The sequence below is a fragment of the Lissotriton helveticus genome, chromosome 9 (assembly GCF_964261635.1).
Source record: "Lissotriton helveticus chromosome 9, aLisHel1.1, whole genome shotgun sequence".
NCBI lineage: Eukaryota > Metazoa > Chordata > Amphibia > Caudata > Salamandridae > Lissotriton > Lissotriton helveticus.
Genome location: NC_136070.1, coordinates 990015504 through 990043360, shown reverse-complemented (window position 1 = coordinate 990043360; position 27857 = coordinate 990015504). Strand labels below are relative to the sequence as shown.

The window sequence follows — 27857 nt, the reverse complement described above, 5'->3', positions numbered from 1 at the left end:
CCGGGTTCTTCTTCACACGCGCATTAATGGACGAACACTCACTAACAGATGTTATGAGCGGGTAAGCGTCGTTAATTCACGGACTGTTTTCCACATTCATAGTCTATCGCCATTGGTGGTTGATTAGTCACCACAGCTACACGGGCTTACCTGCTATATTTTCTCCTTCTGATTTCACTACACTTGTGGTTCTTTGCTATTCACAGCGCGTCCTCCCGACACGTTTCTTTGGGGTCCTTGGGTCCTGAGCACTTTACATTTTGTTTGACTTCACTCCAGAACACCGGTTCCATTCTGAATTTTTTTATCTGACACACACACCATTATATCGCCCATAATGTATCACCACGTTTCGTTTTTCACATATCTGATTCTTTTTGTTACTCCACACAGCATGTCATTAGATTACTAACAATAATAATGTTTTTTGTGCATTCCTATTTAGCTCAGATCAGCGTCAGACGTTTGTTTTTTGTAATTCCTCTTACAATTTCCCCCTGACGAAGTGCTATGCACGAAATGCATAGGGGACAGTGCTCACTTTTTGTGAATGTTTAATTAGTTCAAATTTTGAATGATCGACACATCTACGTATTGGCTGTAAGGATATCTAATCATATGCTGAAAATATGATGATGATCCCACATGAGAACTTTTGAAATAAAAAAAGAAATTAAAAAACAATGACTTGATTTAAGGATTTTCCAGTTCATCATTGTTTAATTATACTTACGCGCCAGGACGCCGTCGGTGTGCTCAAGGTTTGACCTTACACAGTGTAAGGCTTCTTCTCTCATATTGATGTTGCACCTCATAGACTAGGAGGTGATCACCCTGAGCACCCCAAATTGAGTGAAACAGTTTGTTTTACATTCTGAATTTTGATTTACAAGAGAGTACAGCGATATCCACACCTATTTAGTAAGTATATTCAAAACTTCCTGCATAACCCACAAAGTTCTTTACACTAAGAGAGCAATCTACCTCACAAAAAAGCTATTGAAAGCTGGCCAAAAGAGACCGCTTTGAAGTTCGAACACTCTACTCCTGATTCCGCCCAAAATCAAGAAAGAAAAACAAGGCATCTGTGCCTTCTCAAGGAATTCCCAGAGAATTTGGAATTTTCTGCTGCAAGACCTGCATGACAATCAATCATTCCTTCACTTCAGAAAAAAACATAAACTGCTTTTTCTCAATAAAGCAGCATTACAGTATGTAGTAGTGCACCAGGATTATACTCCCAGGATAGGAGGAAAGAAGGGTACATTACATCCAGATCCTTGCATGAATGTCTTTGAGAATAACAGAAATGTCACATGGCTGCAAAATGAAATGTTGGACTTCCAGGGATTCAATGTCACGGAATACTTTAAATGTTTCCATGCACGAAATATCACTGAAAATGAAATAATGCCTGTACCTGTTATTAATACCGCAGCTAGTTTCTGTGTTGAAGATTCTGGGAAAATTCCAGTGGGAATAAGCAGTTGTAATTACATGTATAAATTGAACACCACTAGTAGCCCACCTTTACTCACACCCCCTAATGTATACTTTGTTTGCGGAGCACATGCTTATACCTGGCTCCCTAGAGGATGGCCTGGCCAGTGTTATCTCTCTTTTCTTTTACCTCCTGTTTACATTGCACTGTCTAACTATCACAAAGACCATAGACTGCAGCGGAGGAGTGTTCACTTGTCTCGAGTAAGGAGAGTTATTAATACAGCAGATATTGATCATACTGATACTACTTTACAGCAATTCGCGGATGCCATGAAGGGTATTCTGCCTTTCTGGAGATCTATGCATAACAGTCTTAGCATTCATTCCTTCACCAGAGTTGTAGAAGCGGTTATCAAAACTATAGCAGGCATACTCACTAACATTGCGGCTGAGCTCCAGGCTACCAGACTTGTTGCTCTTCAAAATAGGATGGTTTTAGACGTCATCCTTGCAGATAGGGGTGGAGCTTGTCACGTCATCAATAGCAGTTGCTGTGTTTGCATCCCAGACCACGCCCCTAATGTATATTTCGTTATTCAGAAGTTACATAGGCTTACATCTGATATTCATCAGGATAATGGTTCATGGTCCTGGACTGGGTGGTTTTGGGGTCTGATATCATCCTGGGCTGGAAGATACTTCTTTTCCTAGTAGTTATTGCAGGTGTCATCTTCACATGCTGCCTGTGTATCAACTGCCTTCCAGCATGCTGTACCTGTTATGTGGGCAAGCTCACCCCTACCCCTAAATTGCCAAGACGAGATAATAAAGTCTCCTCTATGATGATGCAATACATGCAGGATACGATGTTGATAGATGAGGGTATTTTTTAATTTTGAAGATGCTTGATATACATGTGCATCATTTTCTTCCCTACTTAGAATTGTAAACACCCTACCAGATAGCGGCAATAAAGCATTTGGGGCTAGATGTAGGTAGCCAAATACCGGTCGGTAACGGCCCAAAATACTGAATTTCGTCCGTTACCGACCCGAATTGGCTATTTGAGATGTAGGAGGCAAAATTTTACCGATTCGGTAAATACGAGTCGGTATTTTACTGACTCGGAATTTATCGAATTCCTATTTACCGAATTCTTATTTTCCGAATCGGTAAATAAGAAATGGTAGAAAATGACCATTGAGATGTAGCAAACCTCAAAAATACAGAATTTCATGAAATTCGGTATTTAAGAGTCTGTATTTACCATGGAGGGTACTCTGACCTTCTTCTACCTTAGGCACTGTCGCAGCGGCGGACTCAGTCCGTAACCTAGGTGTCCTGCTCGGGCCTGGTCTCCAGCTGGACGCCTTCGTTAATAAAACCACGGCGACCTGCATGCTGCTGTTACGCATGCTGCGGAAGATTCTTCCGCTTCTCCCTCACTCAGCGAGGACGGAAGCAGTGCGTAGTATCATTCTCAGTAGGTTAGACTACTGTAACGCACTGCTTCTGGGAGCTCCTAGTACCCTAATTATGAAGCTACAGCGGGTACAGAACATGGCGGCTAAATTGGCGCTCTCGCGACCATGGCATGCTTCGTCCTCTCTTGCCCTTTCGGACCTACACTGGCTTCCGGTGCAAAAACGGATTTGTTTTAAATCAGCTTGCTTGGTCTTTAGAGCCTTACACGGGTTGGGTCCAGTGGTGTTGCGAGGTCTTTTTTCCTGGTACTCTGCTGCCAGACTCTTGAGATCCTCCTCGGCCTTCTTGGTGATTGTTCCTAAGATAAAAAGGGTGAGGATGGGCGGCCGTTCATTCAGCTTCGCGGCCGCCAAGCTCTGGAACTCCCTACCTCTGGCCCTAAGGTGCAAGGAGGACCTCTCATGTTTTAGAAAGGATCTTAAAACCTACCTTTTTCCTAAGGCAGTGTAATTGTCACCTGTAAGAATGTCTGTGGTCAAAGCGCCAGGTTGCCCTCTGGGTGACAGACGCGCTATATAAGTATGCCTACATACATACATACATACATTCATGGAGTGAAAGCAGGTGGTAACCAGGTGCAGGCAATAAAAAAGGCCCCAAAATGCAACAGTGTGACCAGAATGGCGGCATTCTACATCATTGCAAGGCGGCTATGGCTACAGGCAGCAGGAGAGAGGGTCTGGAGAAGGGAGGAGCAAGTCTACAGGCAGAGGATTATGCTTTTCCAACTCACTGAGCCCGAGATATTGCAAAGGTACAGGCTTCACCCCCAAACCAACCTGGACTTGATCAGGGACCTGCACCCACTCCTGGAGCACCCAACACCAAGTGCGCACGCCATCCCACCCCATGTGCAGGTGCTCTGTAGCCTACACCTGCTTGCATCTGGGAGTTACCAGAGTGTGATTGCTGCGGTAGGTGGGGTGTCCCAGAGCTGTCTGTCCCGTTTCTTCAGGAAGTTCCTGGAGGCCATGATGCAGAGAATGCATCATTACATTAGCTTCCCTGAGACACATGCGGAACTGGTGAAGACCAAAACGGATTTCTATCAACTGGCACACTTCCCTCACTTTATAGGCTGTATAGATGGCACCCACATCCCAATCTGTCCACCTGCAGCCACAGAATACATATACAGGAACCGGAAGTCAACACACTCAATCAATGTGCAGGTGATATGTAACGATAGCAACATCATAACATGTAGTGTAGTTCCTATATTCCCAATAGGCTCTGCGCATTGGAATAACATAAACGATAGTTTAGACGTAGGACTTAGGTCGACTAGGTCTCTATTGAATATGTTAGACTTAATTATGAATGCCAGCTAGCTCAGAGGTCACTAGAAACTTTCTCGAACTCACAAGAAGGGATCCGTTTCTGACAACCGCATAAACATGACAACTTTGCTCCCTCAAGAATAAGGAGTATACCTACAGAGTCGCGGAAACAATAGATAGCTATTTTACTCAGTCAATCGTGCATGCTTAGGTTCACCAGAAGTGCAGAGAAACAGAGAGATGGGCGTTTTCAATAAAAGAGGTTATTTATTGAACAGTCTTCTTTCTCATGCAAGAGAAGTGAATAGCTACAATCGCAATACTTGTCATAAAGTAAAGTGCGTACAGTAAAAGGAGTATTATAAAATAATTCTGTAAAAGCATGGCATGGTTTCTGAGCCATACGGTGTTTAAAATAGATCACATATATACAATGATAAAATCATGACTAAACGTACTCAACTGGTGCTTCTAAGATACGCCTACCCCGGTGTACCTAACCTAAGCCTAGTACAGGGAAGGAGTAAGTGAGATGTAGTTTGAGTTAAGATAGTTTCTGCCAAGAATCTAAATCAAGAATTCTCTAAGGGTCTAATCAGTTCCGTACCTTGGTTATAGAATGAAGGAGGTCTTGTATCTCTCTCTCAGGACCCGATCTCCCAGCAACCCGCAAGGGTGACAGGGAAACACTGGAGCTGGATTTCTCTGCAGGAGAAAAGACAGCGTCAACGTGAGGGTCGGCTTCCTTCAGCACTTGCTACAGCAGGGCGTCGGGCAAGTTGATAGTCGATCTGCTCCAAACCACCGTGTGTTTTGCTAGGGCAGATGCTGGTATATTTATACCTGTAAGGTGCCGAGTTTGACGTAAGGTTGGACATAAGACGTCACTAAGAACTCGCAGTTCTTTCAGGACACCGTGAGTTCTAGGACAAATCAATACAGAAGCAGGGGGGATTCCCCTGCTGGAGGCTTGGTTTGTTTAAGAACACGTTGTGCTTTCTAGGAGTCTATGGGAGTAGCCTTGCCGTATTTGGACTGCATTGGCTATGTCTTAACATGGGTATGATTCTTATGCCTATATAAGGATATGATTTGATATAACCACATAAGGGCATGAATCGGGAATATTTAACTAGAGTCCTAGATTCGTCTACAACACCCACTCCACGTATAATGTCCATCATTACTAAATACTAAGCAATTTTAAATATCTCTATGCATGTGTTTTCCATCCCACCCCAAAATACATAAAAGTGCATTTGAAATGGTATGTACACGAAAAATGAGTATTATACTGTACATTTTCAAGCAGTGGTATCATTCAGATAATGCATATATTGTACATTGAAATGGCAACTGAATGAATCACAAAATTTACATTTATGAAATGGCTCTTAATACAGAAGAGAAGGTCGAGACCCTTTCATCACATATTTATACAAGACTGTACATGTGCTAGAGGCTAAGTCAAAATATTGTCTCCAGAGTTTTCAAAAATAGAAATCTTGTTCTCTAAGAATAGTTCTACTTTAGGCAGAGTATCATGTGCCAAAAAAGTAAATATTTTGGGAACGGGGAAAAAATAATTTCGCTTTCAGGGAAAAAAATAGTTCCAATAGTTTTTAAAACGTTTCTGTTTATCAAAACTGAAGGCCGAATTCAGAGTTCAGGGAACGCTGTGTGCTCGTGTTTTCAAAAGTTATTCTCTTTGTTAGGAGAGAACATTAACTCAGATAGGCTGGCAAAGAATTTGTCTACAACAGTAGGTGAAAGTTGGACCATGTCTGAAAAAGTAGAAATAGTGCATATGTGAGATGCATTGCCGTCATCGATGTCTAGATCAGCAATGGTCACAGAAGGTTGTACCTGTGTGCCGCTTTCATCTCGTACCTCACCGCCACCTAATTCTAATGGTGAGGTCTCAACGAATGCCGTCATCAGAATAGGTAGCCGCTGGGGACATCACGTTGCATGAGCCGTTACCGAACCAAGCAAAGTATCGATATCCATAGGTACTGCTGATGGGAGTGTGAGACAGACGTCTAACACGCATTCTTCTCCACAGAGCAGGCATCGTAGAACAGGTAGGATGCAATCTTGCCAGATTGGTCTGAATGAAAGAAACCAGTTAGTATTCAGATCTCTTAGCCGAGCCAAGCCGAGGACTTTAGTAATCCGATCTCGGTATCGCATTGCTAGGAGCGCTTCTTCCATTGTAGCCTGAGATTTGTCTGTGACTGGACTTGCCATATCGGAGCAGAAGGAACAAAAATAAGATTCCTGCTATGAGTCCCAAGATGAGAGGCAGGCCGCCGAACAGAGAGTGCACGAAAGTCGGGAAGATGCTCAGGACTGCTTCAAAGGGTGATAACAGTCCCGAAAAAATTGTCTTAAATACATGTGCGATGCCACTGGTATCAGACATGTTTAAGATTTGACTTAACATTTCTACAAAATGCACGGGGCAATTTGTTGATAATAATGCATATATCTCTGCTGCTGTCCTTGCGATTTGCAGATCATACATTTCTCTAGATGAGGTTAAAGGCAAAGTTGTTTGTAAAAGAATAGACTTCATTCTGCTTAAAGTATCAATTCGAATAGAAGAGATATTCAGAGAAGGCCATATCGTTGCCTCCTGGTCTGGTTTGCTGTTTGGATACAATACTTGCATACAGCAAGTGACCCTGGATGTAACACTGACGAGATAGGCCGTTTCTGGCACCATGCCACAACAGCTGTGGTCACTTAACATAACGTAACTGTCGTTGGAAAGTTGTCTGAAAAAAGGCTTTATTTGTGTAACAGGGGTGCCGTGCAGGTGGCATGAAAGGTTATTTGATGAACCTTCGAAGGCTCCATGCAAGTTAATTCCTTGACACAGAAGTGTACCGCTCAGTGAATTTTTACAGTTGTTACCACTAAGAAATACCTCTTTTTTCCCCCCACTCCAACATCTATGTGTGTAAGGTAAATTCCAGGTTGACTTGATGTACCCTTTACCCAACCTTTCATACAGGCCCGCTGGTATGTGCTTTTGGCAATATTGAAACTGAAAAGTCGTTATCGGAATTGTAATGGTGCCATATATTATCCATTCAATGACAGGTCTTTCGGAGATTGTCAATGGTAATCTTTCTAGTTTTTCATTCCTCAGCACCGTATAGTGTGCTCCTCTTTGTGCCAAAGAGATTTGTTTATCTGTAAGGTTAAAGACAGAAAACAATGACGTTGTGTTGATTAGACGCCATGGCACGTAGCCTGAACGGAGATTTTGTAACGTCCAGCCTAACTGTACAATAGAACATAATTGGGACTGGCCATGTTGTAACATTAGCATATCCTGTTCTATTATATCAATAGCAGATGATACAATGCTGTCCAGTGAATAAATTCTGGAGTACAGAGTCATTAACCCATTGTCCACTACAGACAGTGATTTTTCCAAATTAATATGATCAATTTCTCGTATTTTTTCAGCAGTTTCAATTTGCTTTATTTTCCAAGCTTCGTTGTAAGCAGCATAGATACCGGCGTATAAGAAACGTTTTTGACGCTGATTTCTGTAGCCATTCGAGGCATAGTTTTCCTACACTGTATGTTGTTATTATCCCTGGATGTTGTCTTGGGAATATCTTGGGTCTGGCCTGTTCTGTTTGAACCCCTGTGTTTTGTTCAGGAATCTATCTTGACAGTTATTAGTGTCTGTGGGCCAGATCAACCATTTTCTCCAATTAGGATTAGTTCTATTTTGGTGTAAAATATGGGATACGTCTATCTCCACATCTGTAGTGCTATTACTATCAGGTATGGGCTTTGGTATAGACGGTTTGTTTACGTTGTTTATCTTGGCTAGGCCAAGACAGGTTGTTTGTTGAATGGTGTCATTCAGGAACATTATCTGTTCCGGGATCATGCAGGCTCTGAATAATGATTCTAAACCTTGTACCTGCCAGTCTTTTGTACCCCAGATAGTCTCAATGTTGTTTTTCCAAAATTCAAAACCAAATGTAGACAATTTTTCATAACATTTTGCAAAATAAATCAGTTTTGTATTTTTCAACATGTTTTTCATTCCTGTCTTATTCATAATTTTAAAATAAAACATTTCTGGATCAGTGTTATTAAACCCTGAGAAGTATGGGAATTTCTCATAAAATGTTTTCGAGCTGCCTTTTGGCGGTGTTGGACAATGTTCCCATTGATTATAAGTGAAAACATTTCTAGGATTAGCAGATTTATGCAAATAGTGGTGCCCATAATGATTAAAGCAATACATTTCTTCATAATCTGATGAACCTTCTAAATAATCATGTTCTGTAAATTTTGCTGACATTTCTAAATCTGACATCATATTATTAATATTTTCAAAGTCCCAATCATCAGAGAAAGTACTAGGTGATACAAAGTCACTTAATGAAACCTTGAACTGGTGTGGATATGTCAAGAGTTCAACCGGGCCATAGATTTCGTAATCAGTTGCGTTCCTTGCTACACCACCAGGTATAGGAATGGCTGTGATGTTTACTGATGATAGTTCTCTTTTTTCAATGTGAGAAGACATGTGAGGCTTTAGAACCAAGTTGATGTTCTGACTTGCTGTGTCCATTGTACTGTATTTTCCATCAATCATTCTTCCCAATCTTAAAACCAAAATGAGCCAGAGTAGGAGGAAAAGTACACCTAACACAATCCACAATTCAATCCATGGTGAAATCAGATATGTTTCTCCAAGTTGATGAAAGAGTTCAGTTATTTTTTCTTTGAAACTTTTATTTGCTGGCTTTTCTTCATGTTCACTTGGATCTTCAGAAAAGTCATCGAAATTGATGAAGTAGCCAGATGCAGTTCTGTCAATTGTTGGAATTGCTTCAGGATTCTTATTAATCTTTGTAGTTTCTTCTTCTTTTGTCATACTAGTATAGTCAGAGGCTACATCATTGTAGACAGGTGTTTCATGATGAACTGTTGCAATTTGGGTTTCAAGAGGCATAAGTTCCATGGCTTTGTTGCATAGTCGTTCTTTATTCACTGCAGGTTTATCAAATGTGATTAGTCTCTCAGTTTGAATCTCTTGAATTGTAGCAAGGTTTGATCTTCTGCTACATCTTGGGAGTCCACTGGGCCTACTACTTATTATTGGCCACATGATTGTGGTTTTACCAGGTCGATTGATACAACTCTGTTCTCCTTTTTACCAGCAAGGGGGCGGTAGTACTACTGATCTTGTTCCGCTGATAGCTAAGACAGGTACTGCTTTTCTGTAAGAAGGCCCAAATTCCTTCTTCACCGCGATCTTTTCTCTGACCAGATCCCCAATCTTTGGAATCCAGACAGGTCTTACTGGGACAGGTGGTTTTTCTTCAGTCGCCGTTGGCTTTAGCTTTGTGTTACTTAGACTTCTTCTTGTTTCATTTAAGTCCTGTAAAACAGCCAAACGATCTTTGATATCAAAGGTTTTTTGTTCCACCACTGAAGTCTGACTATCAAGGTCTTCGATTATCATTCTTGTACCAAACAAAAGTTCATACGGAGTGATTCCACCCAGAGAATGTCTTGGCAGATTATTAAGACTACGTTGGACACTTATTAGATGTTTGATCCACCCATCACCCGAACCTAATACCCTCGCAGTTATATATTGCTTTATGTCCTGTTTTTTTCTCTCCACTACAGCATTTCCCTCAGGATGGAATGAACTCAAGTACCACAATGCAATGCCCAAGCTGGCCATGGCCTCCTTGTAAGCTCGAGAGCTAAAGGCGGGACCCTGGTCAGAAAGTAGCATGCCAATTGCGTATGTGCCGATAAAGACTCGCAAATCTTTTATAACAGTTCTGGCGTCAGCCGAGCGCTGGGGCCACATCCAAATGAATCTCATCTTAATATTTATGGGATCGCATTTTTCTGTGTGGACGTCTGCGTGTAGATAGCCTAAGGCTGTCTAATAGAGGTGTCTGGGCTGGTATCTGGTCCGGTTCACAACTGCGATCTCTATTGCAGTCCTGACAATCCATTGCAAAGTTATACATTTGCACGCTCATCCCTGGCCACCAGTATTGTGATTGTAAATCTATTTGAGATTTCAAGATCTCTTGGTGCCTCAGACCCATTCCCATGTGTGCTTCTTGAATCAAGTAAGCCCTCCGGTTCGTGTTTGGAATTACTCAGTCCCCCACTCCAGGGATTCGAGCAAAAGGAACGGAGTTCGCATCAATTATGTATGCATTATTGAGTGGATAATTTAGAGGTAATGCCACATGGTCTCCTTTTAATGAGACTTTTACTGCCAGCATGGTTTCTCCATCTATTTGTTTTTTAGAACGTTTTTTGTAGCTACGGAAGCCGGTTGAACAGCTGCCGTTGTGGCTTTGTTAGCCAATTAATTCCCTGCAACGTGAACGCCATCACGTTGAAGACTCTGCGTATGTATCACGTGAGTCTTTCGTAGTTCTTTCTGTAAAATAACTACTTGTTCCCATAGTTTTTTATGCTTTATTGTGACACCTGTCTCATCTTTGTAACCGTTTTCAATCCAGGTCTGCATGAAACTATTGTAAGACTGGACGCAGGAATGCGAGTCGCACACTAATAGTGTGGGGAATTCGCGATCGGCATTCTCAAGCGCCATCTTTAAAGCTCGTAGTTCAGCTCGCTGAGCTGTACAATTTCTGAGTGATTCAGTTTTAGTGACCATTGGTCTGAATTTACCTATGCTTCAGTGACCTTTAACAATCGCGCATGCTGCATTGTAAACCTGTTTATCCACAATGTAGTGTTGTGCAAATCTGTCTGTGTAGATAACACAGGCGTACTGTTCGAGAGGCAGAATTTCGATCGACAGAGGACATTCATGTTCGTATTCTAGATGTTCTAGCTTCTTCATTTTGGGATCAAATGCGTGTATCATGTCTGTTGCAGCAAGAGAATTAACCCTGTGTATCCATTTTGGATCTAATGCCATAGCATTTGGAATGCTCGGCCTTGTTACTGCCTCTAGGGCAGGTACCGGTGTAACGATTATTATACGTTTACCTTGTGCGAGTGCTCTTTCTTTTGCTACAGCAGTTTGGACCGCAGTCAGAATTTTTTCAGTAGAACTGAATTTCATTTCAGCTTGTGTGTACAAGTATGATTTATAAGATATGGGTATCGTTTCTCCCTCATTAGAGATCAGGTACGTAAATCTGCATCTTCCTGGGATAACTCGGATTATAAGGTTGCGTTCGTTTGCACGTGTTTGCAGTTTTGTTTTAGTTAACATGTCTATTTGTATTGATCGTAAACATTTTGTGTGTTTCTGAGTCCAATTAATTGGTTTGAAATCAGGTTTTATTAATTCGTAGAGGGGTTTAACCCTCTCTGCGTAGTTTAGAATGTAAGTTCTTCCGAAATTCAGGAAACCTAGAATTGATTGTAAGTTTTTCAGCGTTTTTGGAGCTTGGAGTTCTGCACACTTCTCAAAGAAGTTGTCTGCTAGGCTTTTGCCTTCACTTGATAACTCATATCCTAAGAATAGGACAGTGAGGTGGGCAATTCGTGAATTTTTAAAGTTGAATTTGTACCCTTCAGATGCGAACCCAAGTATAATGGTGTTCACTCTTTTCAAGTGTGTCTCCAGGTCATCGTCTGTAAGATAGATGTCAGCGACATAAGATAATGCCTCATCATCATACATTTGTAGTAATTCTGTTACCCTGGCTGAAAATAATCCTGGGCTGTTCTTGAATCCCTGGGGAAGACGACAAAATTGCCGCTGGGCCCCATACTGGAGAAAGCGGTCAAATACCTGCTTTCTGGTGCAATGTTTTGACAGAAGAAACCATTTGAAATATCTAATGTTGTTTTATATTTTTTGCGCACAATGTTATTAATTAGTGCTGCACTGTGTGAGTTTTGTACTGCAAATGTTTTGCAACAAGAGTTTAGGTGTCTGTAATCCAAAACTAGACAATATGAATCGTCCGGTTTGGAGACAGGAAGCAAAGGGTTGTTCATTTGTGAGGTGCATGTTTCAATCACCCCCTGGTATTCAAGTTGATCTAAGAACTCTCTAACTTGTTTTTTAGCTTCTTGCTTAACAGGATACTGCCTCTGTGCAGTAGGTTGATTTTTTAACTGAATTTTATGGTGAGGAGAATCCTCATCCCGTCCTACATGATTTTTATATAATGCAGGGGCTTGGGTCACTGCCCATTTTCTAGCATATGTGTATTTTTTATGAATTGGAATGTGATTTGAGAAGGCAGGCATAATCATTTCTTCCTCTGATAGCAGCTATACCTAGTTGGGTATGGCTGTCCCCCTGGGCACCGATTCGTGCTGTGTAACCAGCTTCAAGGTACAATCCAAATTTCAAATTCAAATGAATAAAACATGATGCTTTTTCAAAATGAGTTGATTAATCCATTGCTTCATTTATTTCTCATGAAATCCAATGCATTTCGGCAGTAGATACTGCCTTCATCAGGGAAATAATTAATCTACAATGATCAAAGAAAATATACATCGAATTAACATCCATTATTTCATTAAATTCATATCATGTGTAATTGTGCTAGTTCTTAACAATATCGTATTACATTTCCCTAGTGCGTATTGCTGTGGTTAGTTACTTGCTGCGAAGATTCTAATCAACCGTCAAGAGTTCTGCAATAGCGTTGTTTAAACTTTAGCTGTGCTGGGATAGTACTATACGTGGCTTTCACATGGAGTTATCGTCTATCTCTTGGTCTTTTAGGAGACCGCATTGCCGTGTTTTATAATACTCGCCGAAAGCGCTGACTAATTACTTTGATGCTTTGTCCCCTCTAACAAGGAACGGCATTAAAGGTTTCTTACGCGCTTACAGTTCATTAATGGCTTAACGGCTCACCTCGGCGTTTGTTACATCCCGCTCTGCTGCTCAACTTGCTGTTTCTGCTCTCTTCCGGTGTTGCGAAGTTCGCGCCTGCGCACTATTAACGCTATCGCGGCTATTTTTTTGCTTGCTATCTAACTTTATTGACTCTCGATATCTAGTCAATCTACCCCAGTGCTCGCTTCCACTATGCTGTGGTACTGCTGAAAAGCTAGTTCTGTGCTTTAAGTTAAATGGTTGGTCATCTAATGTGAATATAAACAGGAACGTATATGTTTATAAGTAACAAAGAAATTCAGTACGTTCATTCAGTCCGCCTGGCTTCAGGCTACCCAAATTATAAATCCAGTAATTCTCCTGTTTTAATAAATTCGTTTTGTTAGTAGGACCTTCTTTTCTAGGTAATGTTTCTAAGACACACACTCTTAGTTGGCTTACATTATGTTGCATCTGAGTAAAATGTTCTGCAATGCTGGTTTTCATGGATTTTAGTCTTATGGTACTTTTGTGTTCGTTTATGCGTATTTTCAATTTTCTTTCTGTGTGTCCTACGTAAACGTCTCCGCATGGGCACTTAATCATGTAGATTAAGTTAATTGAGTCGCATGTTGCATTCACTTTCAATGGTATGGGATATCCCTTTTGTGGGTGTGTTATGGTAGATCCTTTTATGATGTTGTTACATGTGTTGCAATTATAACAAGGCGCTGTTCCACGAAAAGGAGTTTTGATTGCTTCTTCGTTTTTTGGTTTTAGAAAGTCTGCAAGATTCTTAGAACGAGTATGTGCAAAAATCGGTTCTTGTGCAAAGATACCTCGAAAATCAGATTCCATTTTTAGCATTGGCCAATGTTTTTTAATGATGTGCTTAAATTGAGGGCTGACAGTGGAGAATTTGCTCACGCATGTGATGCGGTTGCTGGATGTTGTTTCTTTCCTTCGTAGGAGGTCTTGCCTCGATTTCGATTGGGCTCGTATTAATGCTTCTTGAGTGATATCTTGAGGATATCCTCTGTCCGTAAATCTTTTTGTCATTTGATTTAGTTGTTCTGTGCATTGTGAAGCCTCTGAGACCACTCTCTTCACCCGTAACATTTGAGAATATGGCAGGTGTTTCTTAAGGGCAGGAGGATGATGACTGTTGTATTGTAACAAATTGTTTCTGTCTGTATTTTTACGGTACAGATTAGTGGAGAATGTATTAGTCTGTTTGGTGATCTCAACATCCAGATATTGTACTCTTGATTCATTGATGTTCCATGTAAAACCAATTTGATCTAATTTTGTGTCCAAAATTTTTAATTGTTCTTCTAATGAGGCTTTTGAGCCTCTCCATATGGTAAAAATATCATCTATGAACCGTACATACATGACAGTGTGATCATTCCAAGTGGGGTCTTGGTATACATGTTCTTCTTCAAATGATGCCATAAATAGATTAGCGTATGCCGGGGCGGCACAATTTCCCATGGACGTGCCGCTCTTTTGCATATACCATTTTTTGTCCTGTTCAAAATAACTGTGTAGAAGTGTAAATTGCATAAGCTCTAGAATGAACACTTGCAGTTCTTGAGAATATTCGCTATCCAAAAGGGCCCTTTCGATAGCTTCCAATCCTTGTTGATGCGGTATTGAGGTATAGAGTGCTTTTACGTCAATTGTTGCCATAATCATGTTATCTTCTGGGTAGATGGTTGATAGCTTAAGTAGAAAGTCTGTGGTGTCTTTCAAGTATGATCTGGTTTTTAGTACTAACGGTTGAAGATATCTGTCTAGATATTTCCCCACTGGTTCGTGGATGCTTTGTTTGGTGGACACTATTGGTCTACAAGGTGGTTTCTGTAAGTCTTTGTGTACTTTGGGTACAAGGTAAATTGATGGTGTTCTGCAATTTTCTTGAATTAGGTATTTAAGAGTTTTATCTGTGATGGTGCCCTGATCATGTGCTCTCTTTACAATGGTTGTCAAAGTTTTTTTGATTTCTTCTGTGGGGTTTAAGTCCATCTCCATATATAAGTTCATGTCTCCAAGATGTTCAGATATGGTTTCTTTATAGTATGTTTTGTTGAGTATTACTAGGGCTCCTCCCTTATCTGCCTTTTGACATATGATGTTCTGATTAGTTGCTATTGATCTTAAGATACCGAACTCTTTTTTTGTCATGTTCATTTTGTGTGCTTTTTGTTTGGTGTTCAGTTGTTGTAATTCCTTACTACAAAGTTGTTCATAGAGATCTATGGTTTTGTGGCTTGTTGGTGGCATGTATGTGCTTCGGGTTCTAAGGCCCATTAATTCCTTCGGTTCTTCTGTGGGCTGTTTTTCTACGATGTTTTCAAAAAAATGTCTTAAGCGTAACTTTCTTGTTAGTTTGAACAAACTAACTTCGAGTTCTAAGGTGTTGGTATGAGCTGTCGGGACAAACGATAATCCTTTTTGTAACGTTGCTATTTGTATAGGACTAAATGTATAATCCGATATGTTTAACACTAAGTTTTCTGTGTCTGTAATTATTTCTTCTTCTCCTTTTTGGTTAGTGTTAATCGGGTTTGAGGTTGGTTTGATCCTGTTTCTTTTTCTGCGTCCCCTCCGGAGTCTTCTGTTTCTATCCGGCCTTCCTCTAAAAAAGTTACCGTTGTTGATGTAGTTGCTTGTTCTTTTTGCTGTTGCTCCTTTTGTGGTCTGCTTTTCGTTTGGGTTGTTCTTTCGCTGTCCGTTGAGGATGTATCTGTATGGGACGTGTATCCTTTAGTTTGTCTTTTTCTCGCGTAGACCTCCGCCCATGTGTAGACCTCTTGTAATTTGTAGTCCAGTGTATCCCGCTTATATTTGCGTAATTTGCGCTCGTTGACTTCTCGTTGAATGTTTTATTAATTGGGTGTTTATATCCTCTAGGATGGTAGCCAATTCTTCTGGAGAAATTAATTTGCCTAGTTCTGCTTTAGTTTGTTCCATGTCTTGTTTAAGTTCTTCCAATATTTGGGCCAGCTCCTCTATGATCAATAGAATAAGATCCAAACTGCATTTGTTCAAAATAGCGAACCATTTTTCGGTGAAGTTTTTCGAATTTTTGCATAAGCTGGGTTTGAGAGCTATCCTTAGGCCTCGTGGTATACGTTGGGCTTTATGATATTTGATCATGGTGGATGCGTGCATTCTCTGGTTGATCTCCTTTCTTGTTGGGTATAACAAATGTTTTACTTGTTGTTCTTTGTTTTTAGAATATACTTGTTCTTTACCCGATGTTTGGATTAAAGAATACATTTTCTCACTGGCTTCTGATGTGTAAGCGAACGTTTCCGCTCTCCTGTCTGTTGAGACAGTAATTTCTTCGTACTGCATGTTGTCTGTGGTTATCTCTTGTGTTCATATGCGTGCTACTGTCCTTTGGGGCGGGCGAATATAATATTCTATGGGTATAGGGTCGTGCACCGCTGTTACTCCTTGTGTAAGCATACACAAGGAGTAACAGAGGTGCACGACCCTATACCCATAGAATAATCATTTCTTCGCCATGTGGGCATTCCCTGACAAACTCTGGTGGCCAGTCTTTCTCTGCTAGAAGGATATCATAGCCTTTAGATAGATTCTCCCAAAAGAGACCTCTTATTTTCCTATTTTTGTCCCCTTCTATACGTAATGTTATTTCATATAATGTATGGGGTACACTAACTCTGGTGTCTGCAGTTTCCACCTGAATGTATTCATTCGTGTCCACTGTCTCCAGAGAGATTCATCAGGATCTTGCGAGCTATGGTCACTTCTGCTGCGCTGTCTAGCATTGTCTGGGCCCATTCTCCGTTCTTGAGTTGTGTCCTCAGAATCCTCGGCATGTTTTATTTTAATAGTAGCTACCTTCTTTTTGGGAAATTGTCATTTTTTACTTTGATAAGCAGGTTCCTTGTCTGTGGACTTGACGTGCTCTTCTTTATGTTCTGACCGTCCTCTTCTTTCTGATTTCTGTGAGGAAGTCTGAAAAGATCAAGAGGGACGTGTATCATTATCTTGATATCTGTCAGGTTTTCTTAAATTGTCCCTATTTCTAAGGTTGTATCTTTTTTCAGAGGGCTACCATTGTGGAGAACTGTCCCCTCATCCTGGAGATCTATTTCGCTGTTGGGGAGACCTTCCTCTGGACTGAAACTGTTTTTCTCTGGGAGTGGTTTGTTTATTACCCTCCCACTTCTTTTTTGGAGTAATGAGATTATTCTTAATAAAGGTTTTTTCAGGATTTTCAGGTAGTTGTGGTTTTAGTGGTTTCGAACCCAAACTATCTCTACCTAATTCTTCATAGCACTTTTCAATTATTCTGGCAAGTTCAAAAGGGTGTTCTGTTATTTCTGTTTCTTTGAATTTTTGGCGGATCGCCACAGATGCTGCTTCTCCTTTTATGTTGGCTAGTAGTATAGCCGAGACTTGCTTAAAGTCTTTCAGTAATTTCATACCTAGATTTAAAGCAGGCTCCGGACCGTATTCATTTTGAATATGTCTTAGTACGTCTGGTATAACCGCCATAGACGGAACACCATGTGTTTTTGTGTATATTGAAGCAAAGACTGTTCCCCAAGTGTCACAGTCCTCCATATGTGGTGTGATCCCCATTGGTAGACAGATTGTCAGAATTCTGTGTTTTTCATGAGGTGTAGTATCAGGAAATACTGCCTCTATTTGAGTACTTTTTTGAGGTAGCCAGAATGGAATTTGTTCCAGTTTTGCGGGTAATTTGCCAATGACTGATTGTATAGTCTGTGGTGTAATTTTATTTGTGTTCCCCTGGTGAGGGGTGTGCTGTGGAATTTGTATTGCTGGTTGGACTGTTAAAGTCCGCATGACATATTGGACCATTTGTCTATGTATTTTAATTAATTGTTTTAGCTGAACTAAAAGTTCTCTGTCTGACATTTCTTCAATGTCAGGATGTGGTGTATAGCTGGCTAGAACCAGCCATGTCGCTCCTGGTCTACCTAGTGACCGAGCCTGGTAATGTGATTTTGATGTTTTAGGGCGCCATTAAACCAGAGCTGATGCTCTTGGTAAGTTAGTGAAATTTAAACGTCCGCGAAGGGAACATATTCCTCCGGAGGTTCCTCTGTTTTGTAGTAGTGGAACCCGTGTGTCACAGCATTTGCTGCTGGAAAAGTTATCCATGAATAGAATACCTCTGTCTGCCGATAATCATGGGCCTCTACCACAAATATGACTGTACCACCTCTTGATGATACTCCATTTTCTATAAGTTTTATAGTTATGGTTTTCCTTACATTTACCGGGATGAATATAGCATCCGGGTCATTTTGTTGGAGAGCTGTGTCATCTAAGACTGCTTGAGCTGCTATTCTAGCTCTTTCCCTTTCGTCTTCACTTTCCGGCATTTTGCTGACAGAAAGTTTGCAGAGCAAGTTTCGAGGAAACAAAGATTAGGTGCACAATATTTTGGAACACTGTATCCTTCCACGTTGACTAAACCAAAAACGAATTCATAGGATTCTCATCCTACTAAGTTTTGGCGGATATTAACCTTTCACCCACTCCAGAAGTCTATTGGAGTTTTTAAGGGAAAAAGGGGTCTGTGTGAAAAGCACGACTGAGTTACTCTAGTATCTAGCTTTAAATTATCGCCTTACCAAACCTTGGGCGCCATGTAGTGTAGTTCCTATATTCCCAATAGGCTCTGCGCATTGGAATAACATAAACAATAGTTTAGACGTAGGACTTAGGTTGACTAGGTCTCTATTGAATATGTTAGACTTAATTATGAATGCCAGCTAGCTCAGAGGTCACTAGAAACTTTCTCGAATTCACAAGAAGGGATTAGTTTCTGACAACCGCATAAACATGACAACTTTGCTCCCTCAAGAATAAGGAGTATACCTCCAGAGTCGCGGAAACAATTGATAGCTATTTTACTCAGTCAATCGTGCATGCTTAGTTTCACCAGAAGTGCAGAGAAACAGAAAGAGACTGGCGTTTTCAATAAAAGAGGTAATTTATTGAACAGTCTTCTTTCTCATGCAAGAGAAGTGAATTGCTACAATCACAATACATGTCATAAAGTAAAGTGCGTACAGTAAAAGGAGTATTATAAACTAATAATGTAAAAGCATGGTATGGTTTCTGAGCCATACAGTGTTTAAAATAGATCACATATATACAATAATAAAATCATTACTAAACATACTCAACTGGTGCTTCTAAGATACGCCTACTCCGGTGTACCTAACCTAAGCCTAGTACAGGGAAGGAGTAAGTGAGATGTAGTTTGAGTTAAGATAGTTTCTGCCAAGAATCTAAATCAAGAATTCTCTAAGGGTCTAATCAGCTCCGTACCTTGGTTATAGAATGAAGGAGGTCTTGTATCTCTCTCTCAGGACTCGATCTCCCAGCAACCTGCAAGGGTGACAGGGAAACACTGGAGCTGGATTTCTCGGCAGGAGAAAAGACAGCGTCTCTCTCAGTGCGTCAACGGGAGGGTCGGCTTCCTTCGGCACTTCCTACAGCAGGGCGTCGGGCAAGTAGATAGTCGATCTGCTCCAAACCACCGTGTGTTTTGCTAGGGCAGATGCTGGTATATTTATACCTGGTAGGTGCCGAGTTTGACGTAAGGTTGGACATAAGACGTCACTAAGAACTCGAAGTTCTGTCAGGACTCCGGGAGTTCTAGGACAAATCAATACAGAAGCAGGGGGGATTCCCGGGCTGCTGGAGGCTTGGTTTGTTTAAGAACACGTTGTGCTTTCTAGGGAGTCTATGGGAGTAGCCTTGCCGTATTTGGACTGCATTGGCTATGTCTTAATATGGGTATGAATCTTATGCCTATATAAGGATATGATGTGATATAACCACATAAGGGCATGAATCGGGAATATTTAACTAGAGTCCTAGATTAGTCTACAACAAGCAGACATTGTGGCAAAATTTCCTGGAAGCACCCACGACTCCTACATATTCCAGAACAGTGGGATCTACACACGCCTTGCCGCTGGGGATTTTGGTGAAGGATACCTGCTAGGTAAATAACTGTGACACACCCTGATACTTATTGCAGATGAATGTATTATGAGTATGTAAGTAATGGCTCTCTTTTTTCCACCTAGGCGATAGCGCTTATGCTGTGCGGTCTTTTGTGCTCACCCCCTACCTGAATCCATCGACCAGGAGTGAGAGGCGTTACAATGTGGCACACAGAGCAACACGCAGTGTTGTAGAACGCACATTTGGACTTCTAAAAAGCAGGTTCCGCTGCCTCCACAAGAGCGGAGGTGCACGGCAGTACACTCCTATCATCTGCTGTAAGATCAATGCGACCTGTGCCATGCTGTACAAACTTGCCACCAAGAAAGGCACAGAAGTGGAAATGACATATCATGAGGACATTGATGATGTAACTGAACAGCCAGAGCCCTATGCAGCAGGAGCAGCGCCAGCCACAGATGGGAATCTGAGACGGGCAGAGATCACATGCAGCTATTTCTGAGTAAGTAAGGAGACACAGCCAGGCTTTGTTGTTGAATGACGTAGTTTAATGGGCACTACGGCAATTTAATGATAGCATACCATGCTACCTCAATGTCTGAATACCTCACTGGGTGGTCACATGTTACTTCACCTTGACATGTCCTGTGGGCAGCATTACTGTTTGCGCCCGTGCACAACAGTGCGGGATGCCCGAGGCTGGGTGGCAACGGTGGCAGTGGAGCCAGGGTCATCAGATTGGCGCCTGCTGCTTCTCCGAATGTCGGGTATGGGAGTGCTACAGCTGCTCCTGCTGGTGGAGTCTTCAGTGTCCCCCACACCTGTGTCCCCAGCATTGGCTGACTGGTTTGTCAGAAGTAGTTCCATGGCCGAGGTTACTCTCAACATCCCACTAGACAAATCCGTGCAGCAGTGCTCAATGTCATCTTGCATGGTGACAGAGCACCGACATAGCAGGGAGGTTGCTGTAGCAAGCCGGTTCATGGCCTTGGTTTGTTGGCGCATGCACTGCCTATCCCGACGCCTCTCTGTGTGGTCAGAATCAAGTTTGTCACAGAGAGCCATTATGCACTGCGACATGTCCCTCATTCCGTCTGCCATGTCTTTTATGCTCTCAGCCATGGAGCCATTCCCCCGGTCAATGTTGCCATCTTTGTATTTAAGTGGCGCACCTGTCTCTGCACTGCTAATATTCCCTTTGCTTGCAGGCGCTGCACTTTGACCATAGTGGCCTCCAGGCCACAGAAGACACCCTCTCCATCCTGACCATCGCTTCTCTCCCGTACCCTTCGGCCTCTGGCACCGGTACGCACACCAACAGATGCGGACTGCTGCCCAGCATTTTCTGCCTCCAGTAGCTCTGGTTGTGTGTCACCCTCACCATCATCCTAATCGGACGTTTCCAGGATCCTGAGAGGGGGCACATCATGCCTCCTTGGCCGTACCACTTCTGATGAGACTGACGTTGGTGTGGGGGAGTGTGGTGGTGGGTCCTGCTGTGGCGAGTCTTACAGCAGAGGTGACAAAGGCTGAGCTGTGGTGGGTCCCTCTGGTGTTGATGGTGCCTGTGCTGTGGGTGCGGGTGGAGGATCAGTGTTATGCCCTGCACTTGTGCCAGCGTCCTCACTCCTCTCCGTTGGCGGTGCCCTCTCCTCCCTTTCCTGCGCTGTCCTGCGCGATGACTCTCCTGTGGAGAGACATGAACATTGGGTCAGTGGTGATGTACACCTGTGTGTCATTATAAAATCACATTCCAGTCACACAATTGCATAGTCCTCAACCTCTTCTGGATGTAGTGTGTGGCATGCCTTGCTATTTTCTGTGATGAATGTATTGATGTATGTTTCTCTGACTACGTCTTCCATGATACATTGCAGAATAATCCCAAAACCTGTACTGGAGTGTGATACACACAACCACGTTGGGATTGGGGGACTGGGAAGGGGTTGAGGATTGATGTCCATGCAGCTTACCTTGTTTTCTTGCAGCTCTGGCTGAGCTGTCCGCATCCCCAGTCCCATGGACACTCTTTGGCTCCAGGGTGGACTCCACCAGCTGCTCCAGGTCTGTTAATGCTGGTGCCCGGTTCCTTCCTCCCCCTGTGGCACTGGCTTCTTGTCTCTGTACTGCCAGCTTTTTTTTCGGTTATGATCTAAGATCATATCACCGTTTTTATAAGTCATCAATTTCTCTTATTGTGACCACGATGGAATTCACCTTGGACTGGATCCCCAGCCAGGTGTTTCTTTTAACAGACTCTGCAACATGCAGAGACTGCTTTCCAATGAGCTGGGTGTGGTGTCTCACAACTTCCTCCACCAGCAACTGCAGTTCAGCTGTGCTGAATTTCAGTTTCCTTTTTCGCTCTGCTCCATCCCTCTGTGACTCCTGGAACTCCATTGTGCAACTCAGCTCAACTCAGGACAGCCTGTTCCTCAGTCTCTCACAGCTCTCCTGTTTGTTCAGTTACTCTGCACCTGCATGGGTGTGGCCACTTCCTGGTAGTGGGGTGGGGCTGATGCATTTGATTGGTTGATTCCTCTGTTGCTTTGTTGTGGGATGTGGTGGGTGATCCTGATTGGTTGACAGGCTCAATTGGGTGTATTTTGTATCCGTAAATACCGATTCGGTAATTCCCATTCATTCCTATGGGCCTGGAGGCCCATAGGCTTGAATGGGTATTACCGAATCGGTATCTTCCAATTCGGTATTTACCGATAAGGTAAATACCGAATCGGGAAATCTGATTTTTACTGATTCAGTATTTTTTACCGAAAATTTACCTACATCCCATTTTCCGATTCTGAAATACGGAATCGGTATAATTCGGTATTTTAGAGTCGGTAAAATGTGATTACCTACATCTGGCCCTTAGCCTCCACTGCTAAAAGGAGGGTCTGTTAGGTTTTGAAAGCCCCATTCATATACTTGTTTCGTGTCATAGTAGGTTAGCAGTATGCGGCTAAATTAGGCCCCATTCTTATTCATGTTATGCAACCCACTGAGGTATCCCTGTAATGTGTAGGCTTCAGTTAGCGAGTGTGACTCCATTTTGTATTTCGCAATCCCTATTAGGCTGTGTCTGAACTAGACCCCTTTATTCGTCCTGCTTGCCTCAGCCGAAAACTGTATTTAGTTATTATTTTCTTTTCTGTTCAAGGTTGCCTTCTGACTTACTAATGAATAAGCCATTCTGCGTTCGCATAACTATCCATGTGTGTAGCTCTGCTCCCACGTTGGGAGACACTGAGACCCGGCACAGCAACCTTGAGACTGTGATAGTGTGTACCCATCTAGCAGGTGATAGCCCATCCTTCTGTGCCTCCTTTGTTCACGTTCAGCCTAAGCCGGTAACTTTCCACTGTTCATGGTTGGAGGTTCTTGGGAGGAATGGTTATGTGTTGCAGACTGTTGGGGGGGCAGTCCCTCGGAAGACATCTTAGGGAGCAGGTCAGATTGGACTCCTCTGCAGAGTATTACTAATACATGTATGTTTGTACTTTCTCCACTATCTAACCACCTCTTCATTTGGCAGAAGTCGAGTACGAGGTTATAGATAACCCGGGTGGCCCCTAAGGGCCACTTCCTTCACATGCCAGAGCCACTACACATAGGGTGCATGAGGGGGTAGTGATAATTGGGACAGTTTGCAGGTCAATCCAGTATGCTTATAAGTTACTTTGTGGTTTTGGAAACTGCATCCTCAAGTGGGTTTTCGTCTATAAGTTAGTTGGCAGGTTTGGAATCTGGACTTTAAAGAGCTAGAGGTTACTGAAATCTGTGGCTTCTGGTGGAAGTGCCTATGCCACTTCTAAGTGCAGTCAGTAAACTTTGAAGTCAATTGGTGGGTTTTGTGAGCCACATCTTCATATGGGCTTAAGACTGTTAAGTTAGCTGGTGCCATTGAAAGATGACTCCTCCTGTATTTGGGACTGTTAAGATAAATGATGGGTTTCGGAAACTTAGGGCCTTATTTAGTGGTAGACAGGATACTCCATCAAAACATAGTGTGTATTCCTTCTCCTATATTATAAGTATGGTTCCCGGTTTTATGGTATTTATTTTTTTGTCATTTCCGTCTGTATTTATCCATATTTATTTTTTGTCAACTATATCTGTATTTCTCCATATTTGTTATGGGTTTTGTGAAAAAAGTAAAGCTGAAACTGGTATATTTCCATATTTATTTAACCAATAAATATGCGCTCATGCTTGAATGCCTTGTGCATACCTATTGCTGTTTAAGCCTCTTTACTAAAATTCCTTTCTTTTTTAACCCCTGTACCTAACAATCTACACAGTTATTGGCCTGTTAGTCATGGCAAAGTGTATTTGTGAATCACTTAAAAAGCACCCAATTTCTGTTTTTAACCACATTTAAAAATAAATACAGACAAGAAAATAAATGTTTTTCTGTCTGTATTAATCTGTAAAAATCAGTAAAAACTGATAACAGGGAGCCTTAATTATGAATGTCATTGAGTATAATGCACTTGCAATACGGTAGCCAGAACATCCATCTAATTTGTAATAGAATATCTGGTCCAACAAACTCTGAGTGTGGCCCTGAGTATTCCTATGGTTGGTACTCCACCACTCCTTGGGGCCTCCATAGATTCTTAAGTTTTCTGGAGGTTTTTGAAAGCTACGTCTTCTTGGGGTTGCACAAGCAAAACTTACACTTGGCCATCTTAGATTCTTAATTACCTTGTAGTTTTTGGAAGCTGTGTTTTTCTGTGAATTGCCCCTTCATGAGTCCTAGGTGGACGCAATACACTTGTACATTACCTAGTGAATTTGGAAGGTGCATTTTCAGAGGTGGATTTGTAAGCTAGGGTGTGGGTTATGGAATATTCCTCTTACAGCGGTTTGTTGTCAGGGGTCATAACATGCTTAAGCATCTAAGTCGAGAAGTGTGGCTCACTGGTTAGAGGCGGCAGACCCTGTAGCAGAGGTCAGACCCGGGACCAGGGTTCAATTCCCGACACGGCAGGGTCTTGAGCCCAAATATCCACGGACTCGATAATTCTCGTTTCGGTGCCTACTTGTGTCACAGGTTCACACTCTGCAGCTCTGGGCATTAGCTTGCTTAATCTCCACTACGGCCCCCCGCGGTGGGATGCCTGGCTTTCACCTTGGGGATGCCCAGTACGGGTATCTCACAGGGAAAAACCAGAACGGGTTCCCAAGGCAAGCGCCGAGATGCCTACGGGTAATCGAGCGCTATATAAGAATGCTTAATAATAATAATAATATCTGTGATTAGTCTCAGTCGTAAGAAACTGTCCACTTTCTGGTCCTAAACACAGAAAGCAGTCTCTCAGATCGAAATGAACATGGGAGGGTTGGAACTTGTGGATAGCAGGCCAATGGAAAGCTGAGAAGAAGAAAGAACTTCCAGAGCACAAAAGGCACCTGCACCAACCAGACAATGGCTGACAGAAAGTAGACAAACTAGTTCCCAGGCAGCATAAGTAGTAGCAATGGGAATACAATGCTGCCTTCCCATTGGCTCCCAGTGTCTCTATTGCTTCCACTGCCGTTAGTCTCAGCCATTGGCCTGTGTTTCTCCACATTTGGTTTTCCCTACCTGTCTCCAGTCCTTTTCCTTTCTCTCTGGTGAAAGTTCCTGTCCGAATTTCATTTTTACTAGATTATTACTCACTGTTTTGGAGTCTACCCACGTTTTCAACCCAGTATGCAGTTATATATTCATCCTTCTGGCATCTTCTAGTGGTTCCAACCTGGAATGCAACTACACCATACAATGGTACTTTCTGCAATCCCCTTGACTAGCTGGCATTCTTTCGTACCTTCATATCATTGGTCTGTCTCCCGAGATCACGGGTGTATGTATACAGTCTATTTTATTGAGCCTCTGGTAAGATAACACAGGTAAATATCACTGTACAAATTAACTTCATAAACCTTGTATGTGATTGCTTTTGCTTTATTGATTTTTCATGGGCCCATTGTAATCTACTTGAATTGTTTGCCCACGTTGATCCAGCTAAGCAGACTGAGTACAGTAAATTGACTGCCCTTCCCATTTGTTGAACCTGGGAAATTGTCTCCAGAAGCCACCGTCATGTTAGCACTTTATTCGACAATCCAATGGTTGATTGTTTGCGACTTAAAGGTGGATCCCAGAAGTTGAACTTCATGGTAATTTGCAAAAACTTTGAAAAATGCACTAAAGTGCATTTTTCAAAGTTCGATTTTACACACACATGCCCTTAAGGCATGTGTGTGTGCAAGATGTACTCATATGCAGATTTCAGGGGTGCAACAGGGTGTCCTTTTGACACCCTGGCAACCTTGAAATTGCATTCTCAATTTGCGATTCTCTAATTGAGAATGTCTTCCCATTCATTCCAATAGGCTTCTAGGCCCATAGGAATGAATGGGGAGGTATTCCTTAATTGTGACTCGCAATTTGCGAGTCACAATTAAGGAATGTTTAGAAATCACAATTTTTTTAAGCGATTTCTATATGCATAGGCTTTTACGATTCCTTCATTGCGATTCCTTAAAGATCGCAATTAAGAAATCGCAAAAGCCAACATTGATGCATGTGCCTGCAAATGCTTGTAATCAAGTAAAATTCGAATCATCACATGCTGTGTGCCACAAACGGTATTACCACAGCAGTAAGTCGTCCCAACTGAAATTGAATTATCATTCAGCTAACAACTTTAAATGTGTTTTAGAATTGCAATATTTTGTCTTCATTAGCATATTGATTTAGAAAATACACATCTTTTTCTATCAAATCCACTTTTCACTTTGAGCAATCAAACTCAATTTTCCAAAAGAAAAACCTTTTTTGAAAAAGCATATTTTTTTACTTTAAATATCAAATCGGTTTGAATTGTTAGAAAATACACAGTCCCTAAACATCAGCTTTTAGTTTTCATTGAGTACTGCCATGTAAAAATGCCTCTCATGGACAAATTCTGCTTCAAATACCCAGGTATTGGAATCATAGGCCTAGCTTGCTCACCATTACACTAATAATGCCCACCATTAAATCAGGGCTACCACTGTGCCACAGCTGGATGCCCAACATATATCAGTTATGGCCATTATTGCGGGAAAAGCGGTTGCCACTCTGGCAGAAATGTCTAAAAGCAGGCCAGTGATGCTCTTAATATGTCAGTGATGGCAGCAAGTATGTAATTACTAGACTTGTATGCCCAAAATAGTCAAGAAGGAAAATAATATGACTATGTCACATTTATACCATGAACGGGCACGATTGTGTCACAGATAATACTCTTATGATGGGGACCAGCATACATATTTGGCAGTCCTTGACACTAGGAGTAGCTTTAAGGAATCAACACTGTTTATTAGGAAAGGACACAATGGCACACACCCACGCAAAACTGAATGTGATGCTTCTAATTTTCTTTACCCTGGATGCATACTCTCTTCCCTCAGCTCTTTGGTTAATCATGCACCCAACTAACACATTTTCACTCTAGTTCTTGCAGTACCACACTTTGGTGGGTCAGCCCTGGTTACTGCTGCCACTATTCTTTGATGTCACACACTGTGTGCCTGGTAGAGCAGGGTGTATAACATGGCCAATCTCCTTCTTAGGTAGATTTAAAGTGGATATAGATGCTTCATGTCGCAGATCCATTGGCCAAAGCTGTTGCCTCCATATGCTTCAGCACTCTCCGCTTGTCCTTCAAAAGGATCCCCCCCCTGGAATCCAGGAAGACCATCACCCGTGCACTCATCACCAGCAAGCTGGACTATGGGAATACCCTCTACGCCGGAATCAACCAATCTCTGCTTCACAAACTCCAGAC

At 42.1% G+C, this 27857-nt stretch overlaps 1 long non-coding RNA gene across 1 annotated transcript; it reads left to right on the top strand.

Annotated features, from left to right (window-relative positions):
- On the top strand, nucleotides 1–26857 carry LOC144782122 (uncharacterized). The gene is made up of 3 exons (XR_013601106.1): nucleotides 1–61; nucleotides 20160–20539; nucleotides 21246–26857. It is a non-coding gene; the product is annotated as an uncharacterized LOC144782122 (long non-coding RNA).
- The last annotated feature ends 1000 nt before the right edge of the window (nucleotides 26858–27857 follow it).